Source organism: Durio zibethinus, chromosome 21 (assembly GCF_047325235.1).
Source record: "Durio zibethinus cultivar Kanyao isolate XHJ-2024 chromosome 21, ASM4732523v1, whole genome shotgun sequence".
NCBI lineage: Eukaryota > Viridiplantae > Streptophyta > Magnoliopsida > Malvales > Malvaceae > Durio > Durio zibethinus.
Window position 1 is genome coordinate 14,610,937 of NC_143182.1, and position 25,754 is coordinate 14,636,690.

The 25,754-nt window shown below is 28.7% G+C and overlaps 1 pseudogene; it reads right to left on the reverse strand.

The window, feature by feature from the left end:
• Positions 1 to 7,928: 7,928 nt before the first annotated feature.
• Positions 7,929 to 9,010, reverse strand: LOC111306536 (mitogen-activated protein kinase kinase kinase 20 pseudogene; annotated as a pseudogene).
• Between the last annotated feature and the right edge of the window lie 16,744 nt (positions 9,011 to 25,754).

Below are 25,754 nucleotides of genomic sequence, written 5' to 3' on the forward strand. Positions count from 1 at the left end.
TTATCTTTTGTTTAAAATATAGTAAACTTAAGTATTTGACATCTTCATTTTTATATAAATTATTTATATACATTTGGTTTGATAATGTAGCAAGTACTAAATAGATAAGAGTTGGATAAAAAAGTCAAGATTAAGTCAAGAGTACAGAGATGGAATGGAAAATTTTCTTAATTTTGCATTTGAGAATACAAGTGAAGATAATATGATATTATGCCCATGTGAAGTGTGCTAATATAGATTGGCAAATGCATCAAGTTATTTTTGAACATTTAATTTGTATTGGATTTCTCTCAAGATATGTTAATTGGTATTTTCATGGAGAGTCTATACCGTTAAGGTCTTTCACTAGAGTTCCTTTAACTTTGAAGGCTCCTAAACATCAACATGATCCTTTTATACCAAATGACATTGAAGGCATGTTACGAGATGCTTTTAACATTCATAACCAATATTTTCATAATCTTTCTCCCCAAAATGATGGATTTAATCAGTCTAATGTTGTAATGAATGAATATGGTGAACTTGGGATAAATGTAGGTGACCAACAACCTAGAGAAAAAGCATAAAAGTTTTATAGGTTGTTTGAGGATATAAATGAAGAACTTTATGAGGGCTTAAAACATTCAAGGTTATCATTTTGTGTTCGTCTTTTTCACTTGAAATTTTTATGTGGATGGAAGAAAAACTCTTTGACTTTATCATTAGAGTTTATGAAAGAAATGTTTCCTTTTGCAAAAATCCCTGAATCTTGTAAAGAATCAAAGAAGATAATCGAGGATTTAGGTCTCAGATATGAGAAAATTCATAGTTGTCCCAATGATTGCCTGTTGTATTGGGGTGATAAAAAAAATAAAAAATCTTATCATGTGTGTGGTATTTCTCATTTGGTGGACAAAAACCCCAATGAAAGGTTGAATAAGGATGGTGATAAGGTCAGTGTAAAAAAAAAGCCTATTAAGATTTTACACTATTTTCCATTAATACCAAGACTTCAACGACTTTTCATGTATTCCAAAACTATAGATTCAATGAGGTGGCATCATGAGAAGCGAACATATGATGGATCATTGAGGCATCTTGTAGATTCTTTGGCATGGAAATCATTTCATTCTAGGTTTTCAGACTTTACATCTAATCCTCGAAATGTTATACTTGGATTAGCATCTAATAGATCAAACCTATTCAAAATGATGAGTACTTTTTATAGTACTTGACCAGTTATATTGATTCCTTACAATTTGCCACCATGGATTGCTATGAAGTAACAGTCATTTATATTGTCTATGATAATTCTCAAGAAAAAAAATTCAAGTAATGATATAGACATCTACTTACAATCTCTTATTAAAGAGTTAAAGTAATTATGGGAAAGAGTTGAGACCTACGGTGCATTAAGAAAAGATAACTTCAATATCGCGCTGCTTTATTATGTACTATCAATAATTTTTTTGCTTATGTAAATTTATCTAGTTGGAGTACAAAAGGTCATTATGGTTGTCCATGTTGTGCTGCACAGACATGTTCGAAATGGTTACCTCATGGTAAGAAGTTCTATTATACGGGACATCATCAATGGTTAGACGATAATCATCGATTTTGATTCCAAAAATATCTTTTTGTTAGAACTAAAGAGTTGAGAAGATCACCTTTACCTATTAGTGGGTCTAATATGTTGTCAAAGTTAAAAGATATCAATTTCACTTATAAAAAAATGACTCAATCAAGAAAAAGAGTGAGGGACATCTTTGAAGTTGTACGACCTTATATTACGCAAGTTGGTGATACTGATATTGATGTTGGTGATCTTGATGTTCAAAGTAATGAAGAGGATGATGAAAAAGATGACCCTAATGAGTCTGAGTTGTAAAAAAAAAACTATCTTTTTTAAGTTGCCTTATTGGGAATATAATTTATTACGCCATAACCTTGATTTGATGCACATAGAGAAGAATGTTTGCGAAAATTTTATCGGGATAATTCTTAATGTGAATAAAAGATCAAAGGATGACTTAAAGAGTCAGCTTGACTTAGTTGATATGGGTATTCGCTCTGACCTTCATCTGAAGTTGCTTCCTAATGGCAAATATCGATTGTTTGCTGCTTGCTTTAGGATTTCTAAATCTAAAAAAGAAGTGTTTTGCAAGGTTTTGAAAAATGTCAAAGTTTCATATGGCTATGTGTCAAATATATCGAGATGTGTGAATCTAAGGAGTGAAAACTTTTTTCATTGAAGTCACATGATTATCACATTTTGATGCAAGACTTACTTTCAATTGCTTTACGTTCATCAATGTCAAAGCAAGTCACTTCTGTGGTAATTGAATTAAGTAACATATTTAAATCTCTATATGGGAAATGTATGAATGTGGAAGAGCTTGATAAACTTCAGGATTGAGCCGTGATTACTTTTTGCCATTTTGAAAAGATTTTTCCTCCAAACTTCTTCACTATTGTTATGTATTGGTTATCCACCTTTCATATGAAGCAAAAGTCGGTGGGTCGATTTATTATCGATGAATGTATCCTATCGAAAGGTATTATTGTTTAATAGATTGATTAAGGTTTTATTGATAATCATACCACTCTAGTTAAAAAGATATATGACTAATGTTTTATGCGATAGGGTTTTAAGAGGTTAAAGTCTTATTATCGCAACAGATGCTATCCGAAAGGTTCTATTGCTGAAGGATATTTAGTAAAAAAGTGTATGACATTTTGTTCTCATTATTTTAAAAGATACTGAAATGAGATTTAATAGACCATCAAAAAATGTTAGTATGTAGCAACATGACTCTACCTACAGCTATCTTTTTCAATGTTTTGGACAACCAATAGGCAAAGCTGAAATGGTAGAGTTAGATGATAAATCTTGGGCACAAACATATCGATATGTTTTTTTCTTCATGACTCTATTGAATCGTTTTGCATGTAAGTTTTTTAGCAATGAAATTATTCATTACATTAACCATAATTTATTGTATTTTTTATTGTTAATACTTCATTATGATGCTTTTGTAGTGAGTATAGAAATAATTTGAGAGCTCCTGTACATTATTGATAATCAAACCCTTGAGAGATTGATAAGTTATTCACCAAAAACTTTCATTAATGGTTAGGAGCAATTGTAAGTAATGCCATACTTCCCTTTATGAGATATCTACATAGAATGCTTACGGTATATTAACATTAATAACATATATATATTTATTCCACTTTTATAGGTTTGGAGTGGAAAGCTTGTCAGTGAAAAGGTGAAGTATCTTTCCTAAGGCCCGAACAAGGTTGTGAAATGATACAAAGGTTTCATCATCAATGGATTTAGATTTCACACTAAATCCCGTGATAGATTTAGCAGTACACAAAATTCAAGAGTTATTGTTACTTCATCAACTACTAGCTATGCTAGTGCTAGGGACATAAACCCTTTAAAGGGAAATGTTGACTATTATGGCATGATTACTGACATCATTAAGTTGGATTATTATGGCAAGTGAAAAGTTGTCTTATTTCGGTGTGATTGGGCCGATGTAAATAGTACAAAAGGTATTAAGAAATATCAGTATGGATTTACACTTGTGAATTTTTCTCGATTAATTCACACTAGACAACAACTCATCAATGAACCTTATGCTTTTTCATCTCAAGTCAAACAAGTTTTTTATTCTAAAGATCCCAAGAATTGGGTTGGTTTGTTATTCTTCAAAACACACCTAGAGACTTATTTGATATGGGGTTAGATACAAGATATGATGTTGAACATGGAACTGAATGTTATCTTTTTATTGAACAAAAATTGGATGAAAATATCTCCAGTACCTATGCAAAGTGGGTCCGCGAATATGTTAATGAAAGCATTTATGAACCATAATGGATCATCTGTATTTTGTAATTCGAGTGTTTAAGACATAATATAGTAAATGATAGTATGTAATTAATGTCATATTCACTATTGTATATTTATTGTATTGTAAATCATACATTATCGTTTCATTTAATTAAATTGATATGTTTTTTTTGTATCGTAGGTTATGATTTCTTAACTTCTCAATGTCTTTATATTTGTTCTAAACTAATATTTTTTATATATTTACTTTTATGATGCAGATAAGCTATAATACGAAAGAGTAGATTGAAAGGAATACATATAAGAGATATTAGTTCAGAACTATCTACAGAACCTGTTGATATTGGTAATGGATTGAATCTTTTAGAGGGGAATGAACGTAATGTCGGATCTAACTCAGTCACTTTTAACTCTTCAACTGATATTGGATCTAGCAATATGAGAGGTCTAGGTTTAGATAGTATCCCATCAATTGATTATGCTTTAAATTTGAATGTAGGTATCATATACCCCATATTTACAAATCGATTATAATGATAAAAGTATTACCATTTTACAAATTTATTTTTTAATTTTTGTAGTTGATAACAATGGTCAATGGAGGACGAGAGGCCAGATAACTTTGAAGGAATTTTTTGCAGTACCTCTGAATGAGTGTATTGTAGTGACTAAAAACTTTGATAGGCAACTAATTGGTGAAGAGGCTCAACTGTTGGCTAGATTTCTAGGCATGCTTGCCCGTAATGGAATGAAATTACCTATTAATTATTAAACATGGCATAAAGTTTCAACAGAAGTAAAGGTTGATACTTTAAACTTTATTAAGGTATTAATATAATTAATTACATATAAAAAAAATGAATTATTTTAAATTTGGTTTATTGATTAAAACTTTTCTTTTTTGTATTATTACAATTAAGATTTGTACTTGAAATACCAATTTTATTTATGCTTAAGTCATTGGGAAAGAAATGGAAAGATTATAAGCATAATTTGAAGAATAAGTATTTCGATAGAAATACAACTGTAGAGGGACGATGAAAAATCTATCCCGTAATGTGATTAGGTGATAATATGAACAATTAGTTAGATTTTGATTCTCAAGAAAAGAAAATGTACTAATTTATAACTTTATATAGTAGAATGAAATAATGAAAGTGTTTTACACTTTAAGTTGGTAATATTTGTATTTCTATGATATAACCAATTATTTTTTATGAGAACAGATTGGGATTGGTAGCAAAAAGCAATAGAAATATAGCAACATAAGTGGATCAAAAAGTTTTACAAGAAAGCAAAAAAAAATAGTAAGTTTATGATTTTAAACTTATTCCAATGAATGAACTTTTTGTGCCGTTAACAAGTAAATATGCAAATTAATAGTTATTGTACTATTTTAATAGTTTTGGTAGTTTCAATACATGATATTAAACTTATCGAAAGTTTTGAACTTAGTTAAGACGGATGATATGTATGAAAAAGTTATTATTTACGTTTATTTAGGTAAAATTACAAATTTTTTGTTATTGTTCAATTTAAACAGTTTGGATATCTTCAATACTTGATATTAAACTTGTCCGATTGGTTGAACTTGGTTTCTACAGTTGATATGAGTGAAAAAGTTATCGTTTATGTCTATTTGGGACTGTTTTTACCTTTAAAAGGAAAAAATACAAATTAAATTTTGGATGCCTTTCAACAGCTTGAATGGCTTTAATCCATGATATTAAACTTTTCTAAATAACTGAATTTGGTTGCCATGATCGATATGTGTGAAAGGCTAAAATGCTTTTATTGTTTGCGTCTGTTTAAGATTATTATGTTGTAAAGGGGCCAAAATATAGATACATGATATTAAAATTATTTGAAATTTTTGAACTTGATTGACAGGCATGATATGCATGAATAAGTTACAGTTGATGTGTATCCTATCAACTAACATCTGTTTTTGGATAGGAGATTGAGATGGGTGGTCAAATTGGATGTGTGGAACTTTTTTGCTTAACACACTAAAAAAAAGATGAATCTTATATGAATGTCAAAACACAAGAAATTATGATAATTTGTAATATCTATTTTAACAAAAAGTAAATATTTACCCTTTTTAACATATTATCAATTAATCATTAAACTTAATAGTTGTATATGACTAATTTACAGGAGAAAGCAAAAGAAAAAATGGCTACTGAGATTAAAATAGCATCTAATGGTTCTCTCAACATGTAAGAATTGAAAAATCGGATATTCATAGAAGTTGTTAGAAAAGAAAGGCATGGACTGGTCTAAGGCCTTGGATTGGGTCTAACACCATCTATCTACTATGGATGTAGCTCTTAGCAATTTACATTCTCAGCAGTCAGTCTTCGTGAGATATTTCGATATTGAGAGAGGAGTTGCAAACTATGCAACAACGTTTCCAGCAAATTGAAGCAGAAAGAGAAAAGAAGTGTGCCAAAATTGAGGAAGAACGTGCCAGAATGGAGTAAAAGCATGCAAAATTTCAGCAGTTGCATGATCGATTTAATCATCTTATGAATTTTGTGCAACAACAATTTTCAAGAACCGATCTCGATGGTCCTCCAACTCAAGTATTATATTTAGTAAATATTTATATTTTTTAATATAAAAAAAGCTTACAATGAAGTGTTAAAAATTGAATGCCATTATCCAGTAGGTTCTTGAGCACGCTAGTGACCAAGGTGGAAAAATTCCTTCATCAATTGGCAGCCTTCAAAATGTATGTAGTCATCAATTTTATACAATTTAATTTTTATTTTGTTAATGTATTAAAAAAATTTGAATGTTATTATTATTAAAATTTGTGTTAATTAGATGCATATTGAATGTGAATTAAGTTTATATTAATTTCAGTATCTAAATTTAAGCTCGTTTATGAAAATAATAAATATTAACATAAATTTTTTATTTAAAAAAATAGATTTCTCAATTTTGCGGTATTTGTGTTCGAGAATGTCACTAAATGAATAATTTAATAGTGTTTGTACCATAAAACGCCACTAAAAGTAGCGCTCTTACTAGTAAACGAGCTAAATTAGTGACATTTTTGTGATACAAACATCACCAAAGTAACGATATTTTTCTGATAAAAATGTCACTAAATTAGTGGCGTGTCAAAGGTATAAATACTGCTAATATAGTGACATTTTCCAAATACAAACGCTGTTAATATAGTGACATTTTTCATATACAAACATCGCTAATGTAACGGCATTTTATAGAAAACGCCGTTAATATAGAAGCATTTTATAAAAACGTTGCTATTTTTCGCAATACATGTATAGCTGGCACTCTAACTAGTGTTTTTCATAAGCGCCGTAAATCTTTTAATGACGTTTATAAACGTAAAAAAAATGCTACTAAAAACTAAAACCCTTGTAGTGTTTTTTTATATATACACAAATAGTATTTTTAATAAAAAATATGAAATTTTCATATACATATCCAAATGAATATATATCTTAAATAAAAAATTTGGATTAACTTAAGGATATTTCGTTAATTGCATTATTTATGTTTATTCTAATTAAAATAAGTTAATATATTTGTAAAAAATAAAACTATATATTAGATTTATAAGAGCAACTCGGTCTTATAAATTTTTTGGTTTGAAATTTAGTAAATTTGATGTATATTAAATGTTAAAGTTTTTATATGAAAGTATAATATTATCTTTTGCCTTGCTAGGAAAGAATTAAAAAAAAAATATTGTTACAAATAGTATTTGTTAATAATCATGATAATTTTATACATTTTTTTATAAGATTAATAGAAAATACAAATTAATAATCTTGAAGAGTTTGATTCTTGTATATCAAGATATGCATAATATAATGGGAGTTTCACATTTCAGAATTGCATCTGACAAACACCAAAGACACGAGTAATGAAACCAAATCCTCATTTTCAGTAAACCAGTATGGAAAGCAAAGTAAAAAGAAATTGTCCGCAACAGATCATGAATTTCATGATTTAAGGATGATATCAAACCAGAGATTAATTGTAAAATATTTATATTATCAGACATTGTATTCCGAGTACATAGACCAAAAAAAAAAAAAAGAAATCAATCATCTAAAAGAGCTACGCACATTGCCTCCAGTTCTTCCATGCAAGGAAGACAATGACGAGATTTTGTTGGAGGTGACAACGAATGGCACTCTGAAAGGAGAAAAGGATGGCTTAATAGCATATCAGCAGTCCACCTTTCACTTGGATTCCTGGAAAAACATTTCATCAAGAAATCTTTCCCGGTGCTTGACATGGTTTCTGGTATTTTTGGAGGATATCTTGAAAATCCAATCTTGATCGCCAAATCCGCCAAGTTATGATATTCCCATGGTAATTTTCCGGTGATCATCTCAAGAACAACGCACCCTAGGGACCATATATCTAAGGCAGCACTGATTTTCCCATCAGTAACAGATTCTGGTGGCATGTAAACTCCAGTACCTGGAAAATTTAGCATCCAAGCCTCCACCTCTGGCATATTTCTTTCTCCAGCTCGTCTAACCAGGCCAAAATCAGCGATCTTTAGGTTGCTAATGGAACCATATGAATCCGGAGGAAAAACAAGGATATTTGCCGGCTTGAGATCACAATGGACATAGCCTCTATCATGAATATCCCGAATCCCTTCAAGCAGCATTTTGGTGTAGCACTTCACATCACATTCTGGTATCTTGCCCCCATATTTCTTGACCATCAAATCCAAAAGACTACCACCAGGTGCATATTCAAGAAACAAATTGTAAACCAGCATCCCCTGGTCAATACTCAACATATCACCATAGCATTGAACAATATTACCACAATCAGCAAACTGTTCCAGGATTTCTAATTCCTTTTGAACAGAACTAGAATCTTCGTAACGACAAGACTTAACAGCGAAAACTCGATCATCAAAAACGTAGTTTACTGGTTTCACCAAGTGCACCACTCCGTAGGAACCCTTGCCAAGAACCTTAAGTTTGATCCACTCCATAGTTAAACCTTTCCTAATTGCTACTCCTTTGACTAGAGGAAAATCCTTGGTTGTTGATAAAAGTAAATGATCGAAATAAGGTCAATACGCAATAATCAAAGAAAAAAATCTAGGAACAAAGGGTTTAAGGAGCTGTTCTTCCTAAACTTATATATACCTTTGGGGAGGAGTAATTAATAGTAGTCTGAGTCGGTTTTCCCCTTTTCCTAATTCTACTTGCGGCTTTGGTTATTAACCGTAACCATCTATGAAACGTAACTACTTGCTGAATATATACAGCTATTGGAAGTAGGACTCGTAACTCTATTAAGATGTTTAATCAACAATTAGTATTTAAGTCAACTTTTCATTGGCCAATTCTCTAGATTAGGCGGTTTAACTAATACTCCCAGTATTTTAATAATATTTTAAGCTTTGGTTCTCGCAATCCCTATGTATAAAGTTAATAATATATGGCAATTGTATAGATTATGACTTGATTCAAAATTTCAAATATTTTATTTAAGAAACATTTTAATTTTTCAAAATTATGATATATGAAGTTATCTATATATATATATATATATATATGTTGAAAATTCACAATATCTTTTGAAATTATATACTTCAAAAGTTAAAAAATTGAAAAAATATATAAAATAAAAATTCACTATATTAAAACATTGTGTTATAAATATCTAAAGAAATACATATAATTGGATCTACTTCTTTTTTTTGGAAATGTGGAGAATTAAGAGGACAAAATGAAAATACATATCTTTGCCTTATTTTTTGGTTACTTAAAATTATAAATTGATAGACAAAAAGTGAATACATATATATATATATATATATATATGAGAAGGGTTCTACTTACATTAGTGTAAATCTTACATTTTTTAAAATTGTTGGATCAAAATTATTAAATTTAAAAATATTGTTATAATTCAAATAAGTTATGGATTTAATTTTAATATAAAAGTATAAGACTTACAATAGTGTAAGTGGATTATAATTCTCTCTTTCTCTCTCTCTCTCTCTCTCTCTCTCTATATATATATATATATATATATATATATTTTCCATTTCATCATTTATTTCACTTTAAAACTCTAATTAGATCGCTAAAAGTGTGTTCAATAAATTATTGAAAATCTTGAAAGCATTAAAATTAAAATTTTTTATGATTTTATTTTTTTCATTATTTTTAATAAATTATTTTTAGAAACTTATTAATTTAAAATATTCAATGAAAAATTGTTGAATATGCTAGTAGCTTTTAGTTAATATATTTAATTCTTTTTATTTAACTAAAAATATTATTTAATTACATTAAACTTATTTTCTTTCCTTTTACTAGTTTATTCTTTTTGTTTAAACTTTTACCAATTGAAAACAATTATAAAATTATATCTTTATTTTGTAAAAAAATAATAAACTAAATATAATTTTCAATAGCTTACTTTTCGAGACAAAAAAATAATTCATAGAATTTGGGAAAAAAATTTAGCCACAAAGGTCTAAATTAGAGGCATCCGTGTGTAGAGATAATATCAATACCTTACATGCTTGCTTATGGCCATTCAGGCTTGGACAAATAATTTGGGCCTCAAATTTTGCTTCGACTTGCCCAAATCATTAAATGGTATTGCTGAACCTAGCTAAACTTGCCTAAATCACTTTTTTTTCGTAAATAATAAAAACAATATGATATTTCTTTTATTTAATCATTAGTAATTCTTTTATTAAGTTTAAAATATGTATAATTGAAAATAGTATCTAATGTTTACAATACAAATTTATTTTGTTTTTTTATGTAGTATACAATATATATTCCATCTGGTGCATATATAGGGTTTTAATTTAACTTTCTGTAAAATTGAAGAAAGTCTATAACTATAATAAAGAGTAAGCTCTCAATTTCTTTTGTTCATCAATTGTTCATTAAGGCATCCAATTTGGTGCCATTTTTCCTTTTTTATTGGATGTTTAATTTTTATTTTTATTATATTAATATTATTAATTAAAAATAATTAAGAATAACATAGACTCTTAATTTTGTTTGGATATATTCAAGTTTATTCGATTTTTTTGCATGATTTGAACATTCTGATTTAGGCTGGCATAGACATTTAAATTGAATTGGTTTCATTTGGGGCTTGTTTCAGATTAATCATTTTTTTTTACCATTTTACATGAGTCAAATTCTATTTTAGTTTAATTTTGGGTCGATTCAAAATCCAATCACTTGAGCTTAAAGGTCCAATAAAAGTTCAAAGCCCAATTTTGAGCTGAAATTAAACTTTAAAGTCCAATTTCATTTTTATTAGAAATCATTAAATTAATTAAATTGAATTAATAAAAAAACAACAAATAGAAGATTCACGAAAAAAAAGAGGGTCGAATGGGAGCCACACTTACACCATTTTTCCCTCCAATTGCTTCCCATTTTTAGCTCCTATTTTTCACCCCAATCCTTATCATCAATTGATCAAACATCCGTTTCCCTCAGTATAGGCACCTTTACTTTTTTACTCCTCGAAATGTAGTAATGTTACTACGGCAACTATAATCCAAAATTCCTAGATTCACAGTTAGCTTTTCAGAGGAAACAATTTGCAGCAAGTTTTTGGAAGGCCTCGGGTTCCTAATAAAATGGCACAATTCAAAGTATAAGGAAGACACACAAAGAAGGGGGACACAAAAAAAAGCCATTTTTTTAGGACGAGAAATCCCAGCAAGAGGCATAAATAGCAAAAATCTCAATTTTTCCATCAAACACCTAAGAAACATCTTATCCTAAACCATTACCAACAAATAGGGGGACAATAAAAAAAATTCATAGACAAAAATTAGAGGAGTTTCTCTTTAGTTGAAAGTTTCCTTTAAACTACCACAACACCCATTTGGTTGAAACAACCCCCACCACCATGTGCACCTTCATCCATCCAAAGCCCAAAACTTTCGAATCCTTCCACCATTAAACTAAAAGTGCCAAAATCCTACACCATCCCTTGCACCCTGAAACCGATCAACCTTTCATGCCTTAAATGGCCATCAATACCTAAAAAGTCCCAAGCAATCCCATTCAACCACCACTATTAGCTTCACAGCCTAAACTGCCCCGCCCATTATAAAAAATCCAATTCTATGCCATTATACACCATCAAATAACAGCTTAATGTATCATTATCGAAACCCAATTTCAAATCACTACCACAATCACCCATCATAGTATATCTACCCAAATAAACTCAAATTGAAAATTTGAAACCATACAAAAAAAATTGAAAAAAAAAATTCCAACAACCATGCAACTAAAAAAGAATAAGGCACTCAAACCCACTACTTGGAAAGGTTATCAATCAATTGCAAAATAAAAAAAAAAAATAGAAAACCCTCATCCCAGGGAAGGAACAGCAATGCCGAGATGAGTATAAAAAAAAAAAAGAAAAGAAAAAATCACAAACACTTCTCGGGTTTTTTGGTTTGGCGTGTTATAAAAAGTTTCAAGACCTCAAACTTTGTGGAGATGAAGGATATGGCTAGATAAAGGCCATATTATGAAAATGTGGTGTTTGGAATAGTGGTAGCGAAGATCTTAGGTTATTTGTGGTCCCACTTCAAAGGTAGATGTAGGCTTTGAATAGGTGATTTTCAAAAACTTGGGTTTGGAATAGTGGTAGCGAAGATCTTAGGTTATTTGTGGTCCCATTTCAAAGGTAGATGTAGGCTTTAAATAGGTGATTTTCAAAAACTTGGGTTTGGATTTAAGACAAAAAGATCGAGAGGATTCTACAATTAAAATTTTGGAGCCAAATGATTTTCACTAGCGATAGGAAACTGGGCTTGAGAGGTCAATTTTGGCATTTTTGAGAGAGTTAGGAATATTTTAGTCTGCAGGGAGGTTTGAAATGAAAAATAATTTTATGCTTTTTATAAAAGTGTAAAAAAAAAGAATCCAATGGATCCAACTGATTCAATCCAATCCAACTTGCAGTTCAAAGTCGACCTGACCAATGGATCAACCTTGACCTGACCCATCTCCTTAGCTTGGCAGCTTGTTCCTTGGGCCTAGTGAATTCTTTGTTTTGGGCTAGAACACAAAATCCAAGTGAGTTATACTATTATTTTTATGAATATGGCCTTGCTATTTACATTTTTTTGTTTATTTTATTTCATTTGCCTAATTTAAATTTAAAAGTAGTATCTTAACCAAAATAAAAATGTGAATCCTTGTGTATTTTTTATGGAATTATTATTATTATTGTTTGGAAAATAAAAATATAAGATAATATTTTTAAGCAAAAAATGATTTTGAAAACCCTATCTAGATATTGGAGGGAATTCATATGATTATTTTTACTAAAGAATATTATTTTTATTTGAAAGAATTATTATAAGATTTTAAAAAAATGATTAATTTTCCTAAATTTCACCTAGGTATTAGGGAATTAAGAAAACTTTCTATCATTAAAAATTTTTAACAAAGAAATAATGGTAAAAAAACATAAAAGTAAAGATTTGAAAAGAATAAAATAAAATAGATTAATTGCCTTCTTTGATTTTTATTTGCATCATTGATTTCATATGACATTTCATGCATTATGATTGTTAGTAGTAAACGTGAAATGGTAAGATAAAATTTTCAAAAAAAGTTTTTTTAAAGACCTTGCCTATATATTGGAGGGAATTTAAATAATATTTTTGGTAAGAAATGTCGTTTTCATTCTTACCAAAATTAATTTCAAGAATTTGTTAAGCAAATGATCAATTTTCTTAAATTCCACCTAATTATTAGGGAATTAAGAAAATTTCCTATCGTTAAAGAATTTTATTTTTAAATGTTTTATCAAAGAAATAATGATAAAAAACATGAAAGTGAAAGATTTGAAATAATGAAATAAAATTGACTTTTTGCATTGTGTGCTTTTTATTTGTAAGTTGCATTACATGTATTATTCTTATTGATAATAAATGTAAAATGATAAAATAAAATTTTAAAAGGATTTTTAGAAATAAAAATGAATATCCCCAAGTAAAAATAATTTGTATGACCCATTTTAGATATTGGAGGGTTTTTCAATAATTATTTTTTACAAAGGAATATTATACTAGATTTTAATGATTATTGTAAGAAACCCAAGTGGAAAAATATTCCTCAAAGATCTACTTAGAAATTGAAGAACTTAGAAAATGTTTCGAAACTAATGATTTTCATCATATTTTTAAATAAATGTTTTTGAAAAGATTTTTCCAAAAAAAAAAATGAAAGGGATTAGTTTAAATATTAGAATTAGGGCCATTTTTATCAAAGCAAAAAGATAACATACGATCAGTTAGTATCATTTTTAAAATGAACATTTTGGGTGTACTAATGCATCCCTATGCATAATTGTACTTTCATACTTGGCTTTATTTTCATAGATAAAAAATTATCTTTTTAATAAGTTTTAATTAATTTTAAGATTTTATTACACTGAGAAACTTTTTAGATGGCCAATCACACTTAAGACAAAAGATTGACGGTAACTCCCCTCATTTTGATTTTGAAATGCTTAAAATTTGTCTAGCTATCCCTGAAACTGTTCTAATAGTTTGACGACTATGCTAGGAAGCATTTTTTAGAGTCAAGCTAAGATTGATCATAGGTTATCCTAAATTTTGATTTAATGGTCTTAATTAATATTTAAATTTGATTTCTTTAATTTTGATTTTTTTAGAAAAAGTTTTAAATTGCTTCTATATTTTGATTGTGTCATTTATTTTATGTTTTTTATTATGTTCATTATACACTGTTCTTAATAAATATTAGGGCATATAGGATAAGCGTTGTAATGTTATAAAATGTTGACATGTTCATTCGCATACACAATCACGTTTACATTGCATGTATGAGCTTTATACCAGGGCTCTTACTCGTTTAGGAAAGAGTGAAGTACTTATACTCTTGTGAGGTGAATACCTTTATAATGGCTAGTGAAACACACTTACTCATATTAAACTCTTTCCATTTGTAGCCTATCATATGTGAGGATCGAGGTGTCTTACTAGTCTATAAAGGATGATGATGTAAGAAACAATTTTAGTACTTTTAGACCTATAAATCCTAACCCAACATATAGTAAATCTTAGAGGACTAGCCTCAGGTAGAGCCATGAATTTTTTTTTTTTTTTGTAGAAAGAATTAGAACATGTGAGGAATGCTCTAATATGATATGTATTTAGGGGTAATAATAATGCAAATAAAACTAAAATTTTGAAAAAAAAAAAAGAAAAAATGAAAGAAAAACATTCTTTTAATAAATTTATTTTTGGCATGCAATTCAATTTGTCTGATGTTTGTCTAAAATTTGCATTTTCAAAAAATATTTTAAAAATGGATTTGTTTTTATTTTCTAAAAAAATTTTTTTTAAAAACTTTCTTTGTTTCTTTGCTTATTGACCAAATAAAAAGTAAAAGCATGCAAAAATAAAGGAAAAAAAATATTTGAATGCTAGTCATTTTATGTGCTTATTTTTTTCCAAAGGAATGCTTTCTTAACTTTTTATTTCTTTCTAGGAAAAAGAGAAAAGAAAAGAAAATTTTGACTTTGAGTGTCATTTGACTCCTTACGTATTATTTGATCTTCTTCACATTCATTTTCATCGTTTTTTATATTTGAAAAAAATAAGGTTGTACATACAATTCATTTCATGCACATTTGAATGGTAGTGCCAATTTCATTATATTTGCATAGTACATACATTGCATCTCATGTAAATATATCTTATCATGCATATAATATGTTAGTACATTTCATATAAGTATGTTTCATCAGCTATATACATACATCACATTACTTATCGAGCATGACATTGTGTTTCATCCATGTAGATTCTTGAATGATATGATTCTGATAAAACGTGCATTATCAAATTACATTTCGTGCGAACACATTTCACCACCACTATAACATGACATTGAATTTCTTGTATATACAAACTTAGGTGATAGGATTTTTGTCATTTAGGCATCGTAGGTATGTAAATATTCATTTTTCAAGCATTTGTGCATTTCAATAGCATTTTGCACCACTCATGTATCCATGATCATGTGATGCATATTCACCATCATGTAAAGTAGATTTGATATCTCTTTTATCAATGAATAAGGGTTTAATAGTGTTGATATCTTACTAAATCTCTTGAAAGTAGTTTTATTCACAATATGGAAGATCGAAGGGCCATAATGAAAGGATTGAGAAAACCCAATATGAGATGAGTGAGAAGGTGGCCAAAATTCAAGAAAGCATTGATCGATGAATGGAAAATTTTTGATAGATGTTGATAGACTTATCAAAAAATAGAGGAGTTACTAATGCCTTTAAGCCAAGAGACAAGGCAAACACTTTAAAAAATGAGATACTATACCCATTAAGGCATTCGATGCCGAATCCTTAAACTTTTCAAGATTAGCATCTTCTACCCACAAATGAACAACCTTATGATTACGTCAATATGGGCCCATTTGTAATCCAACAACCTATTTCAATACATATCAACCTAGGATCTAGTCCCATTGATCCCATTCTAGTCTTAAACCTAGACAATTCCAATGAACAAGAAAAATTGGAGGTATGTCAAATTCAGGTGGGAACATTGAAATGCAAAATAAAAATGACAAGCTAGATAAGAGGCTTCGATAGTAAAAGGAAATGATGTTTTAATAGTGTCAACATGAATGAGCTTAGTCTGATCATCGATTTGATCCTTCCTGTAAAATTCAAGGTCTTAGATTTTAAAAAATATGATGGAACTAAGTGTCCATCCACCCCTTTCATTATGTTCTGTTAAAAGATGACAAGTCATACCTATGATGAAAAGCTCTTGATTTAATACTTTCAGGATTGCCTAACAAGGTCGATAGCCATATGGTACACTTAATTAGGTAGAAGCTGAATACGTTTGTGGAAAAATCTTGTGCAAGCCTTCATCGTTCATTAGGAAGGATAATGCTTGTCTTGATTCTTGCATGAAAATGATAGAAATCTTACTTCAAATAAAAAACCTAAAAATCAAGAAAACAAACATTAAATGCACCAAGTTCAATCAAATTTTAAAAATTTTCAACCAAATTCAATTTATAAAGCACTTTATTGTTAAGTGATATCAATGAGTTACGGGGGCATATAAAATAAAAGAAAAAAAAAGAAAAAAATAATTGTAACATCATGCACTTGAGATTTGAATAAATCCAAAAGAAAACTTGAAAAATTTTTGAAAAACCCAAAATGTTTAAACGAACTAGAAAGAAAAAAAATAAAGAATTCAAAATGAAAAGTAAAGTCAAGAAAACCAGAAAAATCCCTAAAAAAGTAAATTTTGAAACACTTTTCTTTTAAACTATTTTTCTTTAAGAAAATGCTCTTCAATTTAAGTGATTGTGTTTAATATGACAAATGACCATCTTTTATTATCCTTTTATAAATAAGGAAATTATCCATTTAAAACCCTTTTGATCCTAATAAATTCATTCAAAATGAACCTTGATCAAGGATCACCTTCCTCATTTGAATGTAAAAACAGGCATATTCAAGAATTATACAAAGTGAAGTCTTACTCCAAGTATAAAAATAGGAACCATATAAGTAAAGGGCAAATGTTCAATAAAATAAGTTTTCAAAAGTTTGGATCAACTCAATCAAAAGTGGACATGTGCAAAAAAAAAAGTGAAAAAAAGAAAAGAAAAAGGAAAGGAAAAGGCAGAAAAAGCAAGAAAGGAAAAATAACAAATGATTGAATGGCAAGTGTGAAAAATGATAGGATAGATGCTTTAAAGGGAATCTTATATATGATGTGAAATGATACTTGGATTGATCACTTTTAAACACATTTTAGGCTTATTTATCCTTTCTTTCAAAACTCTGAACCTTAGCCTATGTTATGTACTCTAAAATGTCTATTTTGATCGAGTATGAATGCTTAAGTAGAAGAGCTTTCATTCATGGAATCACTATATAACATATGAGTCTTTTATCTTTTTTCACTATCTAAGTACCTGTTTGATCTATTAACCTAGTTTGGATGAAACTTGGGTTTTAAGTGCACGATAAAACAGTCAAGAAAAAGAAAAAAATAACAGAAGAATTGGCTCTAGGGTGGAAACTCCAAAAATGGTAATCTAGAGTAAATTTGAAAATTATAATGCCAATCTTGAGCATAGGAAGTAAGAGAAAGCAATATGAAGCAACCTAGACTTTTGAAAGATCTAAGAATATTGATGCCTTAGAAGTTTAAAATCTATTAAATTGATTAATTTGAAAATTTAAGCCTTCTTTTTCCATTCCTAAATGAATTTTCAAAATTTTAAACCTCTCACAGTTGAGTTTGATACCAATCAAAATGCTACGTTTGGAAACTAAAAAGAGTGTCAAACATGTTTGGTTTTTAAAGAATTCATGCCTTTTCAAAAAAATCATATTTCATTAGTGAGCTTAAATGAAAAATCATTCATTCTTCTTGTCAAGTTGTGAGGTATTCTCTGATGAACCAAAACCTTGATATGATAGATTGTTCAATTTGTTTGAAGTGATCTCCTTTTTCATTCATAATTATGAACACCAATTCTTGAGAAACTTAAAAGTCACGTTTTTAAAATATTTCATTTTTTTTATCATGAAATTTAGTTATGTGGGGTAATTTTGTTGATCAATTCCAATTTATTTGTTAGGCATTTTTGTAAACAATAAAGAGATTAATTTTGGTGTAAGAGAAAAGTTATTCTAAATACAAATTTCATGAATGCAAAGTGAGTTTTGATTTACAAAATAAATTGTTTTTTTACTGAAAATCAATTTTTTAAAATATATATATATATTTTCCTTTCTTTCTTAAAGAAAAGGAAAAATAATCTTGGTGAGAATAAGTGAGATCATTTTTTAATGGAATAGCGAATAAGTGTATATAACATTAGAGCAAGAAAACATTGAAAAAAGCTGATAACTCTATAAAATAAAGTTAGTTAGGCTTGTTTTTAGTGCTTAAAAGATTCATTTTTGCTTGGTTCTTAGCTAAATAATGTTCTTTTTACTCTTAAATGGTTGAATTTTCTATTTTGTAAGAATTGTTGAAGAAAGGAATGAATCTTGAAGATTTTTTTGTTTCTTGAAGATTTTTGGATGATTTTTTATGTATAAATTAAATCTTGGCATGTGATTTTTTTGAAAATCTTGGAGTTAAGTAATGGGAAATATGTTCAAGATTGGTTTTACCTAGTTTAAAGGAGTTGGAATTGATGCAATCTTGAAGAAAAATTGAGCAAATTCATGCAAGATTCAAGTTCGTAATTTTGACCATGAATGAGGGTAAAATTATAATTTCAAGTGAATGCAAGTTTATGGTAGCTTATGTAGGTGCACATGCATGGGATTACTAATGATGACATGATATAGAGTCTTTTCTTATTGGTTTAAAAAGATGATAAGGAGATGAAATAGCATAATGAGGTGGCAATTCTATTTACTTTTCCTACTTGGATTTGGATTTCCTATTCACATTAGGATTTGTTATTCTTAATTCTACTAGGAGTAGGATTTGCATAAGTATAGGATGGGCGATGTTAAGGAAGAATTCTAATGAAATAAATCTCTTAGTTTTCTCCAATATTCAATACATAATGGTATACTACAAGAAAGGTTCTAGATCAAAGCAATTTGAAACAAGTTTCTTAAAGTTTATACATTATAGCCGAATGTGTATTCTTTGGTAAGTAAGATTCAATTATTCATTCTTTTACGCATGATGTGAGTTGCTACATGATGAATATGATCTAGAAGATAAGAATGGTCTATAAGCATTCTTTTTAAAGAGCTATTGTTGAAGTTAACTACAAAAATCATTCTTGGATTCAAGAAACCTAATCCAACTGAAAGTGTGCAAGCTCTTTCGAGACATTAAGCTTAGCCAAACATATTAGGGTTTTTCTTGTACTTATAAATTCACCATTAAGTCTTAGAAAATGGCATAATAGGGTTGGGGTGACAGATCAATTTTTATAGCTTTTTGCTTTATGTTTTCTTTAAGCTTTCTTAAGTTTTGAACATTCGGTTTTAAGTTTTTAAATCTTCAATTTTTTGTTTGTGCAATTTCAGTTTATACACACTTCTTTTTTAGTTTTCAAGCAATTAAATTTTGTTTTAAATGTCCTTTACATTTGGTTTCAAGTAGATTTAATTCTTCATTTATTATTTTTATCAAAATTGTTTCAGTTCATGTTCATGGGCTATACTTGTTACAGTTTGAGGGCTTAAATAATTTCTATTGTGATTCTTACTTTAAAATCTTGTTAGATCCATTTGGTTCTTGTTCTATTTTGATTTAAATCTTTCAATTACAAGTTAAACTTTCTTTAAAGCATTTTGTTTGATGTTCTAAGGTTAGATTTACATTTGGTTTTTGAATGCTTGCATGATTTATATGTTTAAAGTTTAATCTTGCTATAGTTTCATGAATTATTGCATGATATACATCGGTTTTCGTAGTTATTAGTTAAAGCATTTTATTCTATATGTTTAGGTTGATTTTAAGTTAATTACTACATCTTTAATATTGATTTCAGTTCAGTTTAGGGTTTTTTAAGTAGGGTTTGCATGTTTGCATGAATTTTAGGGTTTTTTTTTTTTTTAGTTTTGGTTTTATTGAATTGGGTTGATTAAAATTCTATTTTAGTTTAATTTGATTCAATTACATGTTAATTGGTTAATTTAAATTTGTTGCATGTTTTAAAAGCTAATTAGGGTTTTGGTTTTGTTGAATTGCATGTTTTGCATGTTTAATTGCATTGGTAGGTCATTATAGTTTCGATTTATGTTCTACTACTTTTTATTGCATGTTTAGTTGTTTAATTAATTTTGGTTTTATTGTTATTTATATGTTAGTTGATTTATTCTTGCTTTAATTTCTTTGGTTTATAATATTTAAGTTTTCTTTGATTTTGGTTTTAAGGATTGCATGTTTAATTGAGTTTATTCTTTTCTATTCTAGTTCTTGTTTAGTTTAATTTAAATTTGGTTTATGTTAGTATTGTATGTTTTAAATTTTAATTGATTAGTTTACATTATTTTTTATTTGATTTATCTAAGTATAAACTTAAGGGATATAATTTTTATACTTGTGATCTTGTATATACAAATTATGAGGTAACGATACTTTTCTTATATTATATTACTTCTATATTTACAGATTGCCTATCAAAGGTCTACAAACATTACATTTTATCCAAAAAAAAAAAAATTCAAATTCAAAATTAACCTTCGATTGTAAATTAAACTCTGATTAGAAAGCTTTGGATCCAATGGAATAAAAGCTCAAAAATTTTAATTTTGATTTTAATTTTAATTTTAATTTTAATTTTAATTTTAATTTTAATTTTATTTTTATTTTTATTTTTTCATTGGTCAAAGTCAAAAAGTAAAAAAAAATAAAAAAAAAAAAACGTGGGATTTTCTTGAAGAAAGAAGGCTTTAGATTTGGTCTTAGATCCTATTTAGATTCTGGAAATTAAGGATCCAATTGCCTAAGGAAATTCTCGAATCCCAATATTTATGAAAAATGGAAAATCACAAAAGATCTGGTGAGCATTAAAATTGGTCAAAATTGAAGTCGTATTTATCCCTATAAAAGAAGCAATCGAAAAAACAAAGCGGAATCGGTAAACAAGCATACGGAGAAGCAAAGCTCCCAAAAAAACAGAAAGGGAAAAACAAAAAATCCAAAATTTGAGCCAATTTCCAGAAGGAACACAATCGGTAGACAAGAATTAACGGAGCCAAAGAAGCATTCAACAAGTGATAATCCTAGAAGCCAAAAAATAAACCAAAACACGAAGCTATTCCCAGTAGCAAATAGCCAGAAATCAACCCATACTCGAAAATCAGCAATCAATACCCACCAAACCCAAAAATAGAACATATTCAAGCCTTCAATAGACATACACTAATACACAATAATGAAAACAACAAAAAGTGAAAGTGCAAGATAAAGGGTTCTTGAGTGGTGAATAGTGGCAAGTCACGATTTGACCCATTTTTTGGTCTTAGGTCTTGGTCTATGGCATGAAGTGTTCAAATAGAGAAGAAGATGGTGGCGGAATGATAGAGAGGCTGTGAAATTGACAATGAAGGAATTGGTTTGGGCTGTGGGTTTTTGGCTTCGACGTTTCAGTGAAGAAGAGAGGGAAGGAACCAGAGGAAGGTTTTTGGGCTTCTAGCACGGGCGTTGTGGCCAGTAGCGGTGGCGAATGGCTGATGGCATGCTGTGGCACTTCAGTTCCTAGGTTTGGGAAAGTTCTTAGTTTGAACAATTGAAGAGAGAAGGGAGAAGATTTAAAATCAAGCGAGAAAAGCTTAAAACAGAAAGAAGACGTCTGGTGACTTTGAGGCTTTTATTTTACATAAAAAATGGTACTGTTTTAGGCTATAGAAGCAAGTGGAGGTAGACCCGCAACCTATGTAACCTGTGCACCAATCTGTTTTACAATTCGACCCGATGTGTGCAGTTATTTTATTTTATTTTTTTTTATTTTTAATTGTGATTTTAAGTTATAAGTGAAGGAAAGAAAAAAAACCTGATATTATTATTATTATATTTTTGCATGATTTTATTTTGATATTATTTTGATATTATTGCATGATTAATTATTTATTTGCTTGAATTTGCATGACAAATATTATATTTGCAAGATTAATAATGTTTTTTTGCATGATTTAATTGCATAATCATTTATATATTTCCATAATTATATATTTGCATGACTATTTATTATTTGCATGATTAATAATATATTTGCATAATTATTATATTATGGTATAATTTATTATTTGCATGATTTGTTATATTTTTTTGCATGTTTGTTTTTTGATTTACCATGATAATTTTTCATGATATTTTATTGCATGATTTATTGAATGTTATGATTTTATATTTATTACATGGTATGATTTTTTTACATGATATCTTGGCATAATTTTTAATATGATTTTTACATGATGATGACATTTATGATAGTTGCATGATTGCATGATGTGATTTTTTATAGAAATTTTAACCTTAGTTCTGTTAATATAGACTAGAACCTAATCTTTTTAGAGATCCTTAGTTTAGGCTTAGGATAACTTTAAAAGGGATAGATTCAAATAGATGACCAATTACACATAGATAAAAAAGATTGGTGGCAACTTCATGATTTTTGTGTCTAATGGATAGGTTCTTGGACCTAAACATTATAACAGTTTGCTGACTCAACTAGAGATAGCCATCAGTTAGTTATGTGTTATCTTAAGCTTTACTTTGATGGTTATGTGATTATTTATGATTTCTATATTACTAACTTATTTGTTTTTGTTGTTTTGTAGATTTTAATTTTTTATGTGCATCAATTTATTTGATTATTTGGCAAGTTCGTTTACACACACCACTCTTGCATTTATGCATAAGCTCTAGACCTGAGCTTTCTCTTTTATTAAAAGAGAGCAAGTACCTACATTATTGTGAGGTGATAACTTGCATATAAGCTAATAAAAACTCTTACTCAAATTGAATTATTTCTACTTGAGCCTATAATGGTGGGTGAGGATTGGGGTGCTTTTAATAGTCTATAATAGACAATGATGTATGGAACAATTTGAGAGTTTTTGGATTATCAAACCTTTAAACCTAGCATGTATATGAACCTTAAGGATTCAAACCTAGGTTAGAGCCCTACCTCTCCCATTTGCTAGAAAATCCTAAATAGGACATATAATGTGACATTTATTATTCTGCTAGTAAATTTATAAATTGTTTCTTGTATATATTATGTGCACACTAACCTTTTATATTGTTCTTTGCATATATTATGTTTACTAATCTTTTTTTTTTTACTTATATGCATGCATTTACATCATTAAATCATCTTCATGGCATTCATGCATAAACTAAAGATAAGATGGTTTTATGAACATCTCTCTAAATATGATGCCCTAATTGTGGTAATAAAGGTTCAATGATAGCTGCTCAATCTTCAAACAATTTGAGGTGCTACAACACTAGATACCAAGTAAGGATCATAGAAAAAAAAAACATTCTTGGTTTTCAAAAGCTAAAAAAGGCACAAGAAGAATTCAAGGGGTAGTTGGAGATTATCACCAAGTTGTTGAAGAACATGAACAAGAAGAAGAAAGTGGTGGAAGAAATGTCAATCCAAAACAAGACGAATCTATTACATCCTTCTGGTTTTGGCACATTTTTGGCATAAGTATCTTAAGGGGGCTAACGCTAAACACCATTCACCGTAAGCTATCCTTATGTGCATGAGATGCCAACAATCGCTGCTCCTACTACCATTACTTCTATTTTTGATGTCAAGACATCTGATTTAACCTAAGTTTCAAATCTTGATGACCCAAAAGAGCAAGAAAAATTGAAGATAGGCCTTGTAGAAGCAAAAAAGAGCTCTAGTTCTTCAAAAATATATCTCATATATGAGAGGTTTAGAGCCATTTAAGGGATAAATTTTTATGGGTTAATATTTATGGTTAGATGCTTGATTCTTGATGTCATGATTTCACCAAAGTTCAAGGTGCTTGAGTTTGAGAAGTATGATGGGACCAAGTGTCTCGTTACACATATGACTATGTATTATCATAAGATGGCTGTTGTAAACACCCGTTTGTGTTCGGGGTCAATCGAACCGTGTTAAGGGTCAAGTGGACCGTGTTTCATTATTTTTATTATTATCATATTAGTATATTGTATTATTATTATTATTATTATTATATTTTTATTATTATATTATTGTTATTTTCATTATTTTTATTATTTTTATTTCTTTATTCCTTCTTTCTTTTTTTTAATCTCTGGAGAGAATTATGGAAATGGAAATTGAATTAGCTAGATCAAAATCTCAAAATTTTAATGATGAATCAAGCCTGAGTAAGTGGCCAAATTCAATTGGAACAAAAAGTCATATTTCTAAACTAAAGCTCGGGCAAAATCGAATTCTAAGATTCAAGCTTGAATTGATTCTATCTGTTTCCTAAATTTATGCTGAGGTTGCTTATAAATTGAACTAAAGATCAAAGGAATAGACAAGGGGATTTTGGGGAAAAATAGTTCATTTGGATGGTTTAAAGTGGGTGTTTTAGGTAGTACTAGGTATCTGGGATTCTAGAATCGATTTAAGGTTTCTGGATGTGATTAAAAGATGCTAGGTTTAAATTTAGGTTTCTAGGATTAGATTTAGGTTTCTAGGAGATTTTTGAAGAGATTTGAAAAATCTAGGTGAATTTGGGAAATTTTGGGATTTTTCTAAAAAAATTTGATTTTTTGGGAAAAACATGAATTTTTCGATGAATTTTTTAGTGATTGGTTGAATTTTTCGGCCACTTTTTGGCCAGTTTTCCAAAAACCAATGGGTTTTTCAATTTTTGGTAGAATTTTCTAATGACTTCTCTAGAAACCGATGAGTTTTTTTATTTTTGGTTGAAATTTTTGATGAATGATCTTGAATTTTAAAGAGAAGGCAGAGAAAAGCTACACCTAAAGAAAGAGAGAACAGAAGTTTCTGAGGTTTGAAACGTAGGTGGTGGCTTATATAACAACAATGTTTTGGTAGCCTAGAATTCACTCTTTGACCCGTTGACCTGCATACCCACCTGCACGTAGATCCAACTCGATCGCAAGGTTTTTTTTTATTTTTATTTTTTTATTTTATTTTTATTTATTTTTATGTTTTAAAGTTTGAATTTTATTCTTAGTTTTTTTTATTATTATTCTATTATATTTTTTTAAAAAAAATCTTTTCTTTTTTAAAAATAGAAGAAACAAAGAAGAAAAAACTAAAACAAAAAAAAACTTTTCAAATAAGTTTTCAAAGAAAAAAAGAAAAAATCTTTAAAAAAAAAAAAACTC